Source organism: Oryctolagus cuniculus, chromosome 17 (assembly GCF_964237555.1).
Source record: "Oryctolagus cuniculus chromosome 17, mOryCun1.1, whole genome shotgun sequence".
Classification (NCBI taxonomy): domain Eukaryota; kingdom Metazoa; phylum Chordata; class Mammalia; order Lagomorpha; family Leporidae; genus Oryctolagus; species Oryctolagus cuniculus.
The window spans coordinates 23,488,954-23,505,562 of record NC_091448.1 but is presented as its reverse complement, the minus strand read 5'-3'; positions in this window follow the sequence as shown (position 1 = coordinate 23,505,562).

The window sequence follows — 16,609 nt, the reverse complement described above, 5'->3', positions numbered from 1 at the left end:
AGTCCCCAAAGACATTTGCAAACCCCTGGAGAGCTGGGGAGGTGTGAGCAGAGGGCTCCCCACTTGCAAAGTGTCTGTGCGCGGGTGCGGGGTCTGGTGGTGTCCAGGGTTGCTGCCTGGGGTCCTTGTGGCCCGTAGAGGGCCTGGCCTCACACCGCGGCTGAGCGCTCCTTGTGTGTGGGCAGGGTGGACAGCTGAGGCAGACCACAATGCCGCAAGCCAGGCCGTGAGGAGCCCTCACTGCCCCCGTAGTGGAGCAGTCATGGCACAGAATTGACCGAGACGTAACCGCAGAACCGCTCTGCATGGCACAAGGAGGAGATGAAAGGAGAGCGGATGTGAAGCGGTGTGGCACAGGAGGATGTCCCGGTGCAGGCCAAGGGAGGCTCACCCCCGACCTCCCGCGCACCCCTTCCTTGCCCCCGCCCCCACCAGGGCTGAGCACAGAAACTCTGCACAGATAAAGTGCCAGACTTAGCCACTCAAAGCGGCGGTGGGGGCGGGCCCTGGGGCCGCACCCTGCCCACTGTTTCTAAGAAGCCCTTTCTGTCCAAGCCTCGCCAGGCGGCTGCAAAATGTATGGGGATCTTGTCCCCAGGGGCCCAGGGGGTGAATCACGGGCCCCTCCAGACACAGGCACAGTCAGGCACTTCATGGCCAGCGAGGGTCCCAGTGAAGGGCCTGTGTCTGCTCCCCACCCCTCTCCAGCCTGTGTTTTCCCATGTGCCTTTGGGCCGGAGCCTGCCTTTCCCTCTGCTGCCTGAGAGTTCTTTACTGGGGTCTGGGAGCAGAAGGCTCGGCCTTCAGGGCTGGGCGTGGCTTCCACAGACTCCGCCTCTCACTGCCGGGGCAGGGGAGATGCTCATGCCACCCCCCACACACACTCAGACACACACACCCATCAGCTCAGGAAGGTCCAAGGTCACCGGCACCGCCCAGCTCTTCCCACTCTGCACACCCTCATGCTGTGCCCTGGGAATGGGGTGCATCTGGCTGGGCATGGGTTCCTCGCCACCTTTCCAAGGAGTCCACGGAGCTTTTCCCCTCGCTGGGAAACCTCCCAGGGCACTGAGGAGCCACTGAGGAAGGGGGCAACCTCTGTGCAGCCAAGAGAGCTGAGCACCGTCGTGTTCACCTGCCACTCCAGCTCAACACCGAAGCTCAGACGTGCAGCCAGGAGCTGGCGTCACCGACGTCACACACCCGACCCACCGCCGCCACCCGTGAGCAACCGTTCTGGGACCTGACATTTTGACGGCTTCACACCACCGCCCGGAGCCCCAGCCAGAGCGCTTCCTGGATAAAATATTAAACATGCAAATCTGAGACAGCGCCTTAGCGCGCGACAGACTGCACGACCGACCGCAGCCTGGCAAGCGAGCCGCACGCCGTCCGGGGGCGGGGGGAGGTATATATAGACACAGAGTTGGGATCCGTCTGCGCAAAGCAGAGAGCAGCCAGGATGGAAAACTACTGCAGGGCCTCCAGCTGGGGTGGCCTGAGGTCGCAGGCAGGAGGCTGGTGGGGAGGGGGGTCAGCAGGAGCCCCACGGCTGAGCTCAGAGTGGGCAGTGACAAAAGGCCTCTGTGCTTGGGCTCCGTGCGGAGGGGGCCCGAGACTCAGGGCAGGGGAGCAGGCATTGATTTTGGAGAAAGAAGCTGGTTAGGGGTAAGGCCGAGGGAGGAAGAAAAGAAAGAGGAGAGACGGAGGAGGCAGAGGGCGGCCGCAGGGAGAATACTCAACACATGTGGGCACTGGGCCACTGTAACATGGCCTTGCGTGCTGGCCCTGGGTGTCATGGCGCTCACACGGCAGGTGGGGCCAGTAACAGGTTAACAAGAAGTTGACAAGGGTGCTTCTTAAACTGGTATGTGTGCAGGAATCGCCAGGGGTCTGGCTGAGTCAGCAGTTCTAGCAAGTCTCCATGACGCCGGTGCTGCTGACCGCAGACCCCGCCGCTGCTGACCGCAGACCCCGCCGAGTGGCCAGGAGCTAGAACAGCACAGAGATCTGCGTGGCTCAGGCATCCAGAGTGTCTTGAAGCCCAAAAGGACGCCGCCTCCCAAGCCCGTCCCTCCAGGGTGACGGGCAGGTGGAGCAGTTACAGCCATAGGCACGTCCTTTGGCCCAAGCTGACCTGGAACCACCCAGGGAGCCCACAAGGGATCAGACGCCAAGTGGAGCCCACTTTGGCCCAGAGGGAGACGGAGTCCGCCGTGGCCACAGGGGCCTGGACTGCGCAGAACGCACTGATGCAGGGGATGTCCACACTGGCTTAGGGAGAGATGGAGCTGTCACCAGGGCTGGGACCCACCTGAAAGAGGGAGTGGGGAGGGGCGGGGGGGAGGTGCTCGTCACAGAACTCCAGGATGCAGAAGGCAGGGAGGGCGGGGGAGGGGGAGGCTGGAGGGGGAGGGTGGCCGAGGAGCTGCCAGCTCCGGGCTGCTGTGAGCCTGCTGCCGTGGGCTGAGTGCTGCTTAGCTGGGCCCGGGCTTGGAAGGTGCTGGGAGAGGAGGTGCTGATGCTGCCAGCAGCGCAGATGGAGGAGGAAGTGGGAAGCTGGAGGCGGGGCAGGCACAGGGCCCTGGCACGGGAAGGCGCACCTCCCCCCAGGGGGCCTGGCGCTGGGGGGACTCACTGCCCCGTCCAGGGCCCAGCATTCAGACTCGCTGGTCCCAGCACGGGTGTCGGGCGTGGAGGGTCACGGGGTTAGGGCTCATGGTCCCCAGGAGGGAGGTGCATCCGGCACCAGGGGAAGAGACAAGCAAATGCCCCCCTGGCTGGAGCAGTCGGGAGTCTGAGTCCCTGGAACAGGAGGCCCTCGCCACACTGCCACATCCCTGGGCAGGAACCCAGGTCCCCAACCGTGGTGTCCTCTCCCAGGGAAGAGAGAAAAAAAAAACAATGCAGGTTGCACCACCTCAGGACTGTGGCAAGGACACCCTCAGTAGCTGGAGCTTGGTGTCCAGACCTTTTTATTTTCAGCATTTATTTTAGAGGCCAGCACTCTGATACATGCAGGTGAAAAGCCACGGCCTGCAGCGCCAGCATCCCGAATGTGAACCAGCAGATGAAAGATTCTCTCTCTCTTTCAAATACATAAATTCATAAAATCTTTTTAAAAAGATTCATTCTATTTACTTAAAAAGTAGAGTGATGGGGGCTTGGGGGAGAGATCTTGTATCCTCTGGTTTGCTCCCCTAATGATCTCAACAGCCAGAGCTGGTCCTGGCCAAAGCCAGGAGCCAGGAGCTTCTTCCAGGTCTCCCATGTGGGTGCAGGGGCCCAAGCAGTTGGACTACCTTCTGCTGCTTTCCCAGGCACGTTAGCAGGGAGCTGGATCAGAAGCCAAGCAGCCAGGACTTGAATCGGCGGCATTCTGATATGGCAGGCAGGCGTTGCACGAAGTTTAAGGTGTTGTGTCACGATGCCCCCGCCAGTGCCCATATCTTTGTCTTAACTCATTCTAGCCCTGCTCCCCTGTCTGATGAGACGCCCCCCACACACACACACCTGGCCTTTGTCCCAAGGCAAGAGGCTCCTCAGGGACAACCTGGTGTTTCTGCAGCCAGGAAGACGTGGAGGGGGAGGGAGCAGGACCGGCCGTATCTGGGGGAGAAGGGGCCTGCTCCTGACTAGGGCCTCAGGCAGCTGCTGCTCCCCAGGCAGGGACACCGGGCTCCCCATCTCCGCCCGCCTCCCACCCCCACAGTCCCCGCCCCCGGCTCTCAGTCCAGGGCAGGTGTCTATTGGAAGAGGTTGGGGATCCCCAGGACCTCAGAGCCCCCTTCCCAGCCCCTGCCCCTCGTCCCTGACTCAGGAGACTCCACCTTAACTCCATCCTGCCTCCAAGACTCCAGTGCAGATGGGAGCTGCCTTATATGCCCCCCACATGGCTGCACACACCCAGGGCACATGCAGGAACTCGGCCTGCCTTCCCAAACCCTGGCGGCCGCACACACATGCACATCCAGACACCTGCCCTGCTCATGGACACACACACACACACAGGCCCTCAGAAGCCAGACACAGCTCCCCTGGGGCTCCCCCACCCTCTCCATCTCCTGCTGCCAGGTCCCCATCCTCCAGGCCATGAAAGCCCCCAGGAGGCTGTACGGCCAGGCTGCCACTGCCACAGAACAGGGGTCGCCCCAGCCTTGGATTGGCCCCCCAATCTGCCCCCATCCTGCCACCAAGCCTGCTTGTGTAGCTGCAGGTGCCTAGCCCCGCATGACAGGAGCTTGTACCTCCAGGGACGGACTCAGGGTGGGGGATACTTCCCATGTGTGTTCACAACAGACTCAGGGGCCTGTGCCGGTCTGCGGAGGTGGCCACAGAAGGGGAAGCGTGCTGCGAGGCCTTGAGCACGTCTGGCCTCGCTCAGCAGTCCCGTTAACACGAACACCTGGGCCCACCCAATGTCACAGGTGGGGGACACAGTGGCCCTCGGTACATGGCCCAGGGTGGCGACAGAAGTGGGAGAGCCTGTGGGAGAGTCTCCTCCCTCCACACTGGCCTTTGTGTGTGTGTGTGTGTGTGTGTGTGTGTGTGTGACAGGCAGAGTGGACAGTGAGAGAGAGAGACAGAGAGAAAGGTCTTCCTTTGCCGTTGGTTCACCCTCCAATGGCCGCCGTGGCCAGCGCGCTGCAGCCGGCGCACCGCGCTGATCTGATGGCAGGAGCCAGGTGCTTATCCTGATCTCCCATGGGCTGCAGGGCCTAAGCACCTGGGCCATCCTCCACTGCACTCCCTGGCCACAGCAGAGAGCTGGCCTGGAAGAGGGGCGACCGGGACAGAATCCGGTGCCCCAACCAGGACTAGAACCCGGTGTGCCGGTGCCGCAAAGCGGAGGATTAGCCTAGTGAGCTGTGGCGCCGGCCACACTGGCCTTTCATTCCCCGGAATCTTGGCCCCGGGGAGCAGGCAGGGGGCCCAGGAAAGGGCAAAGATGCCCCCATGGGCTCCTGCTCTTCCTGGGAGCGCCCCCTGGCCGCCCCCTTCATGTTTCAGGATTCAGGATCTGAACTCCCAGAATTCCTCTGAAAGCCAAATCCTCCTGGTCAGACGGGGCGTCCCTGCCTAATCCACCAGTCCCTGATTCCCAGTGGCTTCATCTGTTGAATTCACACTTTCTCTGAGCTCCCACCACGGCCCTCAATCCAGTCTCCCTCTTCCCCTAGGGAAGCTGGTGGAAGGCGCTCCTCCCGCCGCCGGCGTGCACCTGTCTCACGATCACGCACTCTCCCGTCTCAGCATGGGTGCCTGGGTTGTGTGGGTGCCTCTCGGGGAGCACACTTGCCCCTCCCGGTCCAGCTGAGCTCTGGGTCCCAGCCCCTGCCCCTCAGCAAGGCCCTCGCTCAGCCGCTTCCCAGTGTCCTCAGCGCCTCACTGCCAACTCACGGTAACCACGCTGGGTCCCAGACCCCCTTCTACACGCTTCCCCAGCCAAGTCCTCAAAAGAGATGCCTGCACTTGCTGTGTCCACTTCTTCCCCACCCACTCCATCCCCACCCCCACCCCACCCCCACCCCCGCACCCTGGTAGGGCTCCCCGCCTTCTGCCTCCTGGCACGCCCCCTGCAGCTCGCCTTCCAGTGAGCATGAGTTATATTGTGGTACTGGGCCAGCCTGTCATCATGTGTTCGTTTTCTATGGTGTCAGCGTAGTGATGTTTCACTAACAGGCTCATTGGTTGTATTGGTTGGGTTGTGCTAAACTGTATTAGCTCTGTTAGGCTGTTGTATTAGTTAAGGCTAAACTCCCACCACAAAGGGATCCCAAAAAAGACACAGGAAGGTGGGGGGAAGGCTTTTAGCCCCCATTACCCATCAGCTAAGATGTGAGTTAAGAGGGCCGACCTTGTTGCTCAACGAATTAAGCTGCCTGCGATGCCGGAATCCCATAGAGGTGCCGGTTCGAGTCCCAGCTGCTCCACTTGAGATCTGGCTCCCTGCTAATGCATCTGGAAAAGCAGTAGAAGATGGCCCAAGTGCTTGGGCCCCTGTGCCCATGGGAGACCCGGATGGAGCACCTGGCTCCTGGCTCTGCCTGGCCCACTCCTGGCCTTTGAAGTTACTTGGGGGATGAAGCAGCAAATGGAAGATCGATCTATCTCTCTCTCCCTCTCTCTCTCTCCCCTTCTCTCTGTAAGCCTGCCTTTGAAATAAATATAAATCTTAAAAAAAGATATAAATTAAAATGCCTGAAGCCACATTGACTCCAGCTCCTGATTACAGCTCTCTCTGTGTGTGTTTCTGTCTATAAAAAAAAAAAAAATAGAGAGACACACAAACACACACACAACAGCTTAAAGAATATGGAGTTTGGGGCCAGTGCTGTGGTGTAGCAGGTAGAGCTGCCGCCTCCAGTGCCGGTATCCCATATGGTGCTGATTTGTGACCCAGCTGCTCCACTTCTGATCCAGCTCTCTGCTATGGCCTGGGAAAGCAGTAGAAGATGGCCCAAGTCCTTGGGTCCCTGCACCTGCATGGAAGACCCAGAAGAAGCTCCTTGCTCCTGGCTTCAGATCTGTGCAGCTCCAGCCATTAAGGCCAATTGGTGCTGGCGCCGTGTCTCAATAGGCTAATCCTCCGCCTTGCGGCGCCGGCACACCGGGTTCTAGTCCTGGTCAGGGTGCCGGATTCTGTCCCGGTCGCCCCTCTTCCAGGCCAGCTCTCTGCTGTGGCCAGGGAGTGCAGTGGAGGATGGCCCAAGTGCTTGGGCCCTGCACCCGCATGGGAGACCAGGAGAAGCACCTGGCTCCTGCCTTCGGATCAGCGCGGTGCGCCGGCCGTGGCGACCATTGGAGGGTGAACCAACGGCAAAGGAAGACCTTTCTCTCTGTCTCTCTCTCTCACTGTCCACTCTGCCTGTCAAAAATAATAAGTAAATAAATAAAAAATATAAAAGGCCAATTGGGGAGTGAACCAGCAGATGGAAGACCTCTCTCTCTCTCTCTCTCTCTCTCTCTCTCTCTCTCTGCCTCTCCTTCTCTCTTTGTGTAACTCTGAATTTCAATTAAATAAATAAATCTAGAAAGGAAGGAAGGAAGGAAGGGAGGGAGGGAGGGAGGGAGGAAGGAAGGGAGGGAGAAGAAACATGGAGTTGGGGCCAGTGCTGTGGCATAGTTGATACAACCACCATCTGCAGTGCTGGCATCCCATATGGACACCAGTTCAAGTCCTGGCTGTTCCACTTCCAATCCAGCTCCCTGCTAATATGCCTAGGAAAGCAGTGGAAGATGGCCCAAGTCCTTGGACCCCTGCATTTGCATGGGAGACCTGGAAAAAGCTCCTGGCTTTAGTTCAGCCCAGCTCTGGCCATTGTGGCCATCTGGGGAGTGAACCAGCAGATGGAAGACCTCTCTCACTCTCTGTCTCTGCCTCTCTGTAACTTGCCTTTCAAATAAATAAATAAATCTTTAAAAAGGAAAAAAAAAGACTATGACGTTTCTGGGGCCGGCACGGTGCAGCAGGTTGAGCCCCCGCGTTCTGCCGCTGGCATCGCACACAGAGCGCTAGTTCACATCCTGGCTGCTCTCACGCACCTGACAAGGCTGCGGGTGATGGCCCAAGCGCTCAGGCCCCTGCCACTCACGTGAGAGACTCATATGGAATTCCTGCCTCCTGGCTCTGCCCTCTCTCTCTCTCTGAAGCCCTCTCTGTCACTCTGCCTTTCAAATAAATAAATCTTTTTAAAGTATAACACAAAGTTTATTTCCTCATCCTGTTTCCAGCGACCCCTCTGGGTCAGTGAGGAGTCAGCTCCCAGGGGCTGGGGGACGCCCAGGTTCCTTCCACGGTGTCCCTGCGCTGCCCCCTCCAGCAGTGTCGGGGACTCCTGAGCAGTGCGGGGCGTGCAGGGAGGGTGGGCCAGGTTCCTTGGCCCAGGCAGCCAAGGCCACAAACACAGTCCCTCGCAGCCCATGGTGGGGGTGGGGTGGGGAAACGAGTCCACGGCCTGACCTTGAGCGCACGGGCAGCGGGGCCAGAGCTTCCGAGACGCCCCTCCCCCGCAGTCCTCTCACTGCCTTGAATGGCTACAGGGCCCTGGGCCCCGCCTTGTCCCACTCTGCACTCTCCCTGGGCAGTCTCGTCCAGTTTCTGCGTATTCCCCGGCAGCTTAGAGCTGGCATGAACGGCAGCCCCAGGCCCAGGGCCTCCTCCTTCGCCTCCCCCTACAGGGGGTCTGTCTCCAGGGCCAGGGCGCCCCCTGGCGGCTCTACTCTGCCCTCCCTGCTGTCCCTGTGCTCATGAAGGCCCTACCCGAGCCCGCATGTCTCCCTCTGTCTCACGGTTTGTTTATTTATTTGAAAGGCAGAGAGATAGAGAGAAAGAGATCGTCCATCCTCATTTGGCTGCGATGGCCGGGGCTGGGCTGGCGGAAGCCAGGAACCTGGCACTCCATCCAGGTCTTCCACCTGGTGGCAGGGGCCCAAGGACTTAGACCATCTTCCATTGCTTTTCCAGGCACAGGAAGCAGCAGCTGGCGCTCCAATATGGAGTGCGTGTCTCAAGGGCAGCCTATCCCGCAGCTCCACAGCGCTGTCCCGCCACGTCTCCTCCCTTTCCACCCTTCCCTGGGCCACCACGCCCCGCCTCCCAGCTCCGCCTGCACCGACACCCAGGCCTCCCACAGCAGCACCGCTGGACCCAGAGTGCCAGAACCAAATGCTGCCCACATGTTCTGGTTCGGGGACCTCAGCCCACACACACTCCAGGCTGAGCCCAGCTTTGCCCCCAGGCATTGTCAACCCTGGTATTAGAGCCGGAGCCCAAGGAGGCTTCCTCCATGCTTTTATTAAATATTTATTTATTTATTTGAAAGGCAGAGTTGCAGGGAGAGATGAAGAGACAGAGAGAGATCTTCTATCCACTGGTTCACTCCTCAAATGGTTCCAATAGCCAGGTCTGGCCCAGTCTAAAGCCAAAAGCCAAGAGTTTCATCTGGGTCTCCCACGTGAGTGCAGGGGCCCAAGCACCTGGGACACCTTCTGCTGCTTTCCCAGGCTCGCTAACAGGGAGCTGGATCGGAAGTGGAGCAGCCGGGATTAGAACAAGCGCTCATGTGGGATGCCGGCGGCACAGGTGTCTGTTTAACCTGCTCAGGGTATCTGGGTGACTGCACCTGCACCCACCACACCACTCCACGCACAGCTGCTCCTGTCCTTCCCGCCTGGACCACCACAGCGGCATCCCCGTCAGTCCCCACACCTGCCCCTAATCGCACGGGCACCTGGGCCACAGTGGTGGCTGTCACAGTCCCACAGTCCAGCCTCACCTGGGCCTGCCCCCGCCCCTGCCCCACCTCTCCCCGCCCACTCCAGCCTCCAGCCACCCCAGGTAGCTGTGACTCCTACTGTTCCCACTGCCTGGGGCAGCCTCCCTCCCTCCCTCCCCTGTCATCCTTGCAGGTTCCTCACTTCCCTGAGGGGCACTGCGGTCCCCTCACTCTCCTCTCTGTGACAGCTCAGGACAGTCACCATCACCCACACCCAGGGCCAAGACCCTGCCACTTCACCCGCTATTATCCCCCCCCCCACCCGGGGCTGGTGCCACGCCCAGCACACAGCAGGCGCTCACTTAATAGCCACTGATACATCAGGAGCCTGTCTGACTACTGCCTTCGGGAATAAACTCCGGGCCCTGACACTTGAGCTCACTCCGCAAATGCCCACAGCAGCCAGGGCTGGGGCAGGGCTGAAGTCAGGAGCACCATCCAGGTCTCCCACGCAATTTCTTTCTTTTTCTTTTTTTAAGATTTATTTATTTATTTATTTGAAAGTCAGAGTTTCACAGAGAGAGGAGAGGCAGAGAGAGAGAGAGAGAGAGAGGTCTTCCATCCGCTGGTTTACTCCCCAGATGGCCGCAACGGCCAGAGCTGTGCCAATCCAAAGCCAGGAGACAGAAGCTTCTTCCTGGTCTCCCACACGGGTGCAGGGGCCCAAGAACTTGGGCCATCTTCTACTGCTTTCCCAGGCCGTAGCAGAGAGCTGGATGGGAAGTGGAGCAGCTGGGACTAGAGCTGGCGACCATATGGGATGCTGGCGCTTCAGGCCAGGGCATTAACCCCCTGCGCCACAGCGCCAGCCCCAAACACACAATTTATTTCAAAATTATAGAACTGTAAAAAGCACAGTCAGGGGCCGGCGCCACGGCTCACTAGGCTAAGCCTCCGCCTGTGGTGCCGGCACACCGGGTTCTAGTCCTGGACGGGGTGCCGGATTCTGTCCCGGTTGCCCCTCTTCCAGGTCAGCTCTCTGCTGTGGCCAGGGAGTGCAGTGGAGGATGGCCCAAGTCCTTGGGCCCTGCACCCCATGGGAGACCAGGATAAGCGCCTGGCTCCTGCCTTCGGATCAGCACGGTGCGCCGGCCGTGGCGGCCATTGGAGGGTGAACCAACGGCAAAAGGAAGACCTTTCTCTCTCTCTCTCTCTCTCTCTCACTGTCCACTCTGCCTGTAAAAAAAAAAAAAAAAAAAAAAAAAAAAAAAAAAAAAAAAGCACAGTCAGGGGCTGGCGCTGTGGCATACCTGGTAAAGCCACCGCCTGCAGCGCCAGCATCCCATATGGGCGCCAGTGGAGGATGGCCCAAGTGTTTGGGCCCCTGTGGCCCACATGGGAGACTCAGAGGAAGCTCTCAGCTCCTGGCTTCAGATCAGCCCAGCTCTGCCCATGGCAACCATTTAGGGAGTGAATCAGCGAATGGAAGATATCTCTCTCTCTCTCTGCCTCTCTGTAATGCTGCCTTTCAAATAAGTAAATAAATAAATCTTCTCCTACATGGGTGGCAGGATCCATCGCTGCTGCCTGCCAGGGTCCACATTAGCAGGAAGCTAGACCGAGGAGCCAGATCAAACCCGGCACCCAAGTGCGGGCAGCTTAACCTCCAGGCCAACATGGGCCCTTCAAGGTCGGTGAACACGTTGGGAATGTCAGCTCGCCTCACTTCCTCTTCCTTTAAAACTGTGCCGCACACCACACAGCTTGCCTTTTTTTTTTTTTTTTTTTTTTTTTTTGACAGGCAGAGTGGACAGTGAGAGAGAGACAGAGAGAAAGGTCTTCCTTTGCCGTTGGTTCACCCTCCAATGGCCGCCGCGGCCGGCGCATTGCGCTGATCCAAAGGCAAAAGCCAGGTACTTATTCTGGTCTCCCATGGGGTGCAGGGCCCAAGCACCTGGGCCATCCTCCACTGCACTCCCGGGCCACAGCAGAGAGCTGGCCTGCAAGAGGGGCAACTGGGACAGAATCCGGCGCCCCGACCGGGACTAGAACCCGGTGTGCCGGTGCCGCTAGGTGGAGGATTAGCCTAGTGAGCTACGGCGCCGGCCATGCCGCACAGCTTTATACATAACGCTAAAACCTGGAAACAACCCAGCCCCCATCAAACAAACACACCCGCTGGGGAACACTCGTGTGATAGAGCAGAACATGGCCCTGAGAGTTAACCGCTGCTCCCCCAACAGCACGGGGGAGCTCCACACACATTCTAAACCCACGTCTACTTGCTTGAAAGGCAGAGTCTCCCCCCCCCTTCTCTCTCTCTCTCTCACACGCACACACGCACACACACGCGCGCGCATACACATGCACACACAGCTTCCACCTGCTGGTTCACCCCCCAAAAAAATGGTCACAACAGCCAGGGCACCGGGCGGAAGCCAGTGTTAGGAACCTGGAGCAGTTCTATCTATGGCGGGATCTACACCCTGATTTACATCCTAGGCCCTGGCTCCTGAGCCATTGCTGAAAGCCAGGTGGCCACAAGGCCCGACCACCAGCGTCCAGCTCCACCCCCATCCTAATGGGATTCGCTGCTCCTGCTTCCCTGCCCGCCCTCCGGCAAAGTTTTAAAAGGGCCGGTTCCTGAACACGGGGCTCTCTTGGCTCCTCTGTCTGCTCTCTTCTCCTCCTCTCGTCTCTCTTCTCTCTGTTCTCTCTCTTCTCTCCTTGCTAGCTCCTCTCCTCTCTGTCTCTCTCTGACACTCTCCTTCTCTCTCTTTTTCCCCTCTTCACCCCTTCCCTCCAGTCTGCTGGGTTTGCCCCCAATAAACCCTTTCCCTTACTCCGGTGTTTGGTGTGTTTTGTGATGGCCTGACAGAAAGACATAATAGCCAGCAGCCTGGAGCTCCATCCAAATCTCCCACATGGGTAGCAGGGACCTAGGCATGCCAGTCATCATCTTCTGCCTTCCCAAGCGTGTCAGCGGGGAGCCAGATCGGAAGTGGAGCAGCCAGGATTGGAATCGGGGCTCTGATACGGCGGCAGCTTAGCCCACGGCACCACAACGCCGGCTCCCCCAGGCATCATGCTGAGCAAAAGTCAAACCCAGAAAGGTACTTTCTGTCTCTACCAAGGCCAAAGACAGACCCGATGACTGTCCAGTAAGAGAGGAGGCCAACGGGGCGGCCATCTCGGGCTGGGGACACGGCCCGGGGTCAGCTCAAAGATGCTTCTCTGTGTGAGTGGAGGCCACAGAGAATGCTCGCCACGCTGGACTTCCTGTGCGCTTTGCGGCAGGTCACTTTGCCACTATTTGTTTTCTTTCTTTCTTTCTTTCTTTTTTTTTTTTTTTTTTTTTTTTGACAGGCAGAGTGGACAGTGAGAGAGAGAGACACAGAGAGAAAGAGCGCACCGCGCTGATCCGAAGCCAGGAGCCAGGTGCTTCTCCTGGTCTCCCATGGGGTGCAGGGCCCAAGCACCTGGGCCATCCTCCACTGCACTCCCGGGCCACAGCAGAGAGCTGGCCTGGAAGAGGGGCAACCGGGACAGAATCCGGCGCCCCGACCGGGATTAGAACCCGGGGTGCCGACGCCGCAGGTGGAGGATTAGCCTAGTGAGCCATGGCGCCGGCCCACTATTTGTTTTAATCGATTTATTTGAGAGGCAGAGACAGAGAGGGAGGGAGGTATATCTCCCAGGCACTGGCTCACCCCTCAGATGAGTACAGTGGCTGCAGCTGGGAACTCCATCCAGGTCTCCCCCGTGGCTGGCGGGTTCCCCTGAGCCATCAGCAGTCTCCCAGGGTCCCCTTAGTAGGAAGCTGCAGTCAGGAGCCGGAGCCAGGAATTGAACCCAGGCCTGCAGACATGGGCTGAGGGCACCTTAACTGCTAGGCTAGCAGCCCACCCCAGACTCTATTTTTTTTAAGTGCTATACTTTTGTAAGAGATCGTCCTGCACAAGCAGCCTCCTGTGAGAGTCAACGCAGCAAACCCCTTGGTTTGAGGTGGTGATGCTGAGGCCCAGAGAGGGTAAGGTGCGCAGCTGGAGTCGTCCAGCGTGGGGGTGGAGCCTCCACACCCTGAGAGGGGACCACACTGGGAGCAGGCTCCGTGTCTTGGGCACAGAGCTCTGTGGTCTCCTATCGATGAGGGGGTGGGGGAGGTGAGGGCTACTCCCCCCATCACTGCTGCTGGCTGCTGCTGGGTGGGACAATGAGCAGCAGACTCAAAAGGCACAATTCTGCAGCTGAGAGGGCTTAACTAACCCTGGAGGCCTCCGTTTCCACATCAGTGAAATGGCGTCCCCACCTCAGACAGCTGCTCAGGATTAAATGAGTGAAGAAGCACAAAGGGCTTAGAAGGATGCCCACGCGGGTGCAGGGCCCCAGCACTTGGGCCATCCTCCACTGCACTCCCAGGCCACAGCAGAGAGCTGGACTGGAAGAGGAGCAACCGGGACTAGAACCCAGCGCCCATATGGGATGCTGGCGCCGCAAGGCGGAGGATTAACCAAGTGAGCCACGACGCCAGCCCCAGGAAAACCTCTCTCTCTCTCTCTCTGCCTCTCCTCTCTGTGTAACTCTGACTTTCAAATAAATAAATAAATCTTAAAAACAAAAAAAAAAGAATGCACCGAAAGCCTCTAACACCGGCCTTCCGTTCCCTGAGCGCAGGGCCCATGCCTTGGCCTTCGCTGTCCCTCAGCACTGGGAAGCCCTTGAAGGCTTGGGAGAACGGATCTGTTCCCCACCCACCAGTTTCCAGCCAGCGACTCCTTTCTGGTGCTAGCAGACAGCAGCATCTAGTGGACAAGACTGGGAACTGCATGCTGGCCGGTACCATTGGCCACGCTCCTCTTACAAGGCACTGTGCATGGGGCAAGTGTCCATTAGCACCTTCTGTGTATGGAACACTGATCCAGGACCTAAAACAATGAAGTGAGAGATCCAAGATGACTGTAAGAGGGGCGCAAGAAAAAAAATAGACACCAAGGATTACAACCTTGTCATTGATACCCTTGCCTTTCATCTTAAATAAAGAAAATAAACACCGTGTAGGTTGACTCGGCACACTGGACAATGTTGTCTTAGGAAGGGTTTACAACTGTGGCAGTGATTGGGAAGTGACTGCCATGTCTCAGGCCGAGGCAAAGAAATGCAAGCTTCTCCCAGCACACAGATAGAGGGGAGTAGGCAGGGTTGGGCTCCAAAGCCCGTACTCTCCATCCACACTGCACTGTCCCTCCCCTCCAGACACAAAAGAATGAAGCGGTTCTAGAGGTGACAGGGGTCACATCCATCCCGAGAAACCAAAGAGAACTTCATGGAAGAGGAGGTGGTCCAGATGAGCTTTGGAGAATAAAAGAAGGGAGTGGGTGGCTGGGGAAGCGTTCAAAGCAAAACAATGGCGACAGGGCTGGACAGGAGGGCTTTGGCCACGTCGCAGAGGGCCTGGCAGGGAGCTCACTCAGTAAGAAGGTGGCCCGATCCGAGGGGAGCAGAAAAGATGCCGTAATCCACCAGGCTGCCGTAATCCTGGTGGTGGGCTGATTATGTACGGGCGGAGGTCTTGGGAGGCAAGAAGTGGAGGGAGGTCTGGAAATAGGTAGCCGTGGGCTAGATGGGAGAGGTGTGAGCCTTGGGGAGGCAGTGGGGACACAGGTGGAGCTGTAACTTGATCCAGGGCATGGGGGTGGGGACTGCGTGGCCTCCAGCAGGGAAGGCAGGAGTGGCCAACGTCCACGTGCAGGGGCAGGAGGGAGAGGCGACAGGCTCAGTCCTGCGGGAGATCCCCAGCTCTGCAGGGGCAAGTGGATCATCAGCTTCCTGCTTTCTCAGCTTCCTGAGGACAGAAGGGAGCCGGAGAGGCGGGAGGAAGTGGAGGACGACCTTAGAGAGGACGAACCCTGAAAGCCTCATCAATGCTCAGCAGTGTCACGGGCCAAGTGCAAGTCCAGGGCCAGGGCAGAGAGGTGGCCACTGCGTTTGCTGTTGGGCTGCCCTGGAGACCCTGGCACAGGCAGCTTAGAGGGCAGGAGCCAGGCTGCAAATGCTGAAGGGGCAGGAAGTGGAGGGTGAGGATGCAGCCAAGGCTCCCATGAGGAGGCAGAGATGGCCAGAGGCTGGGACAGCTGTGGGTGGCAGTGCCGAGAGACCCAGACCCTGACGAGGGACAGAAATCCAGAGGCTGGAAGGAGAGGAAAGAGAACCCAGTAAGGGAACTTAGGGACCCAGACAAAGACCTGGGGACTCCACGGTCCTAGCAAACACTGGAGGAGACGCTGGAGAGCGAGCCCTGGGACTCCTGGGTGGGAGAGCAGCTTCCGGGGACCCTCGTGTATTGGTAGAGAGGAGGAATGTGACAGCCTGGGGGTCCACCTGGGGGAGGCTCGGGGTCCAATTTCCCCCATTCCCCAGGCTGCTCCTATCCAGGGACAGCTATGGCCCAAGCTCAGGAGGGTCCACAGTCCCTTCCGAACCCCAGAAAACCTAGCAAGCTGTAGCGGGTTAAACAGTGAAACCCCAAAACATATATCCACATCCCAACCCTGACCCCTACCCCCTGCAAATGCGACCTTATTGAGAAAAGCCGGTCTTTGCAAGTGTGATTCAATCAAGGGCGCCCGGATGAGCCCCTTCGGGATGATTGGCTGGGCACCCTCACAAGAGACAGAGTGGGGCAAGGAAGATGTGGCAGAGAGCCAGGTTCTGTGGTCAAAGCCTGGGGACACCTGGGCCACCAGAAACCAGAAAGGGGAGCAAGGGGCTCTCTCCTGCAGCCTCCGGAGGGCGCGCAGCCCAGTGCCGGGCTTGCCGGGGCTGCCTGGACTGCTCTGACTCGGCTTCGCCCCGAGAGTCTCCAGTCAAACCTGATCCAGTCCCCAGATGGCCAAAAGGTGTGTTTTTTAACTCACCGCCCGCCCGACCCCCCCAGGTTCGGGATTAACCCTAGCAGGGGGCACCCCCAGCTTCAAGCTCACCCCCACCCCATCTCCTTCGCCCGCCACCCCACCCCCACTCCACCCCCTGCTCCAGGCGGGGCTGCAGGGCTGAGGCCGACGTCTCCAGGTTACTGAAAGCCAGGAGCTTGGGAAAATTCCTCTGGGCAAACACCACCCCTGCTGCCCAGTGGGCCTCCCCTACCCGTGCCTGCTTTCCTCCTCTTCCTCCTCCTCTTCTCCACTGGGGGGTAGGGGCAGGACGAGCAGCTACTCCCCCCCTCCCCAAGGCAGAGAAGGGAAGGCCCTCTCTCATCCCTCCTCCCACCCTCCTCCTCCTCCCCAGGGCACAGCTGGAGGGGGAGGGGAGGTCAGCAGGGTTCATAAAGGCCAGATGTTAAGGAAAGAGAGAGCAGCGCCCACCGCACGCCCACCACCCCACCCCCACCCCCA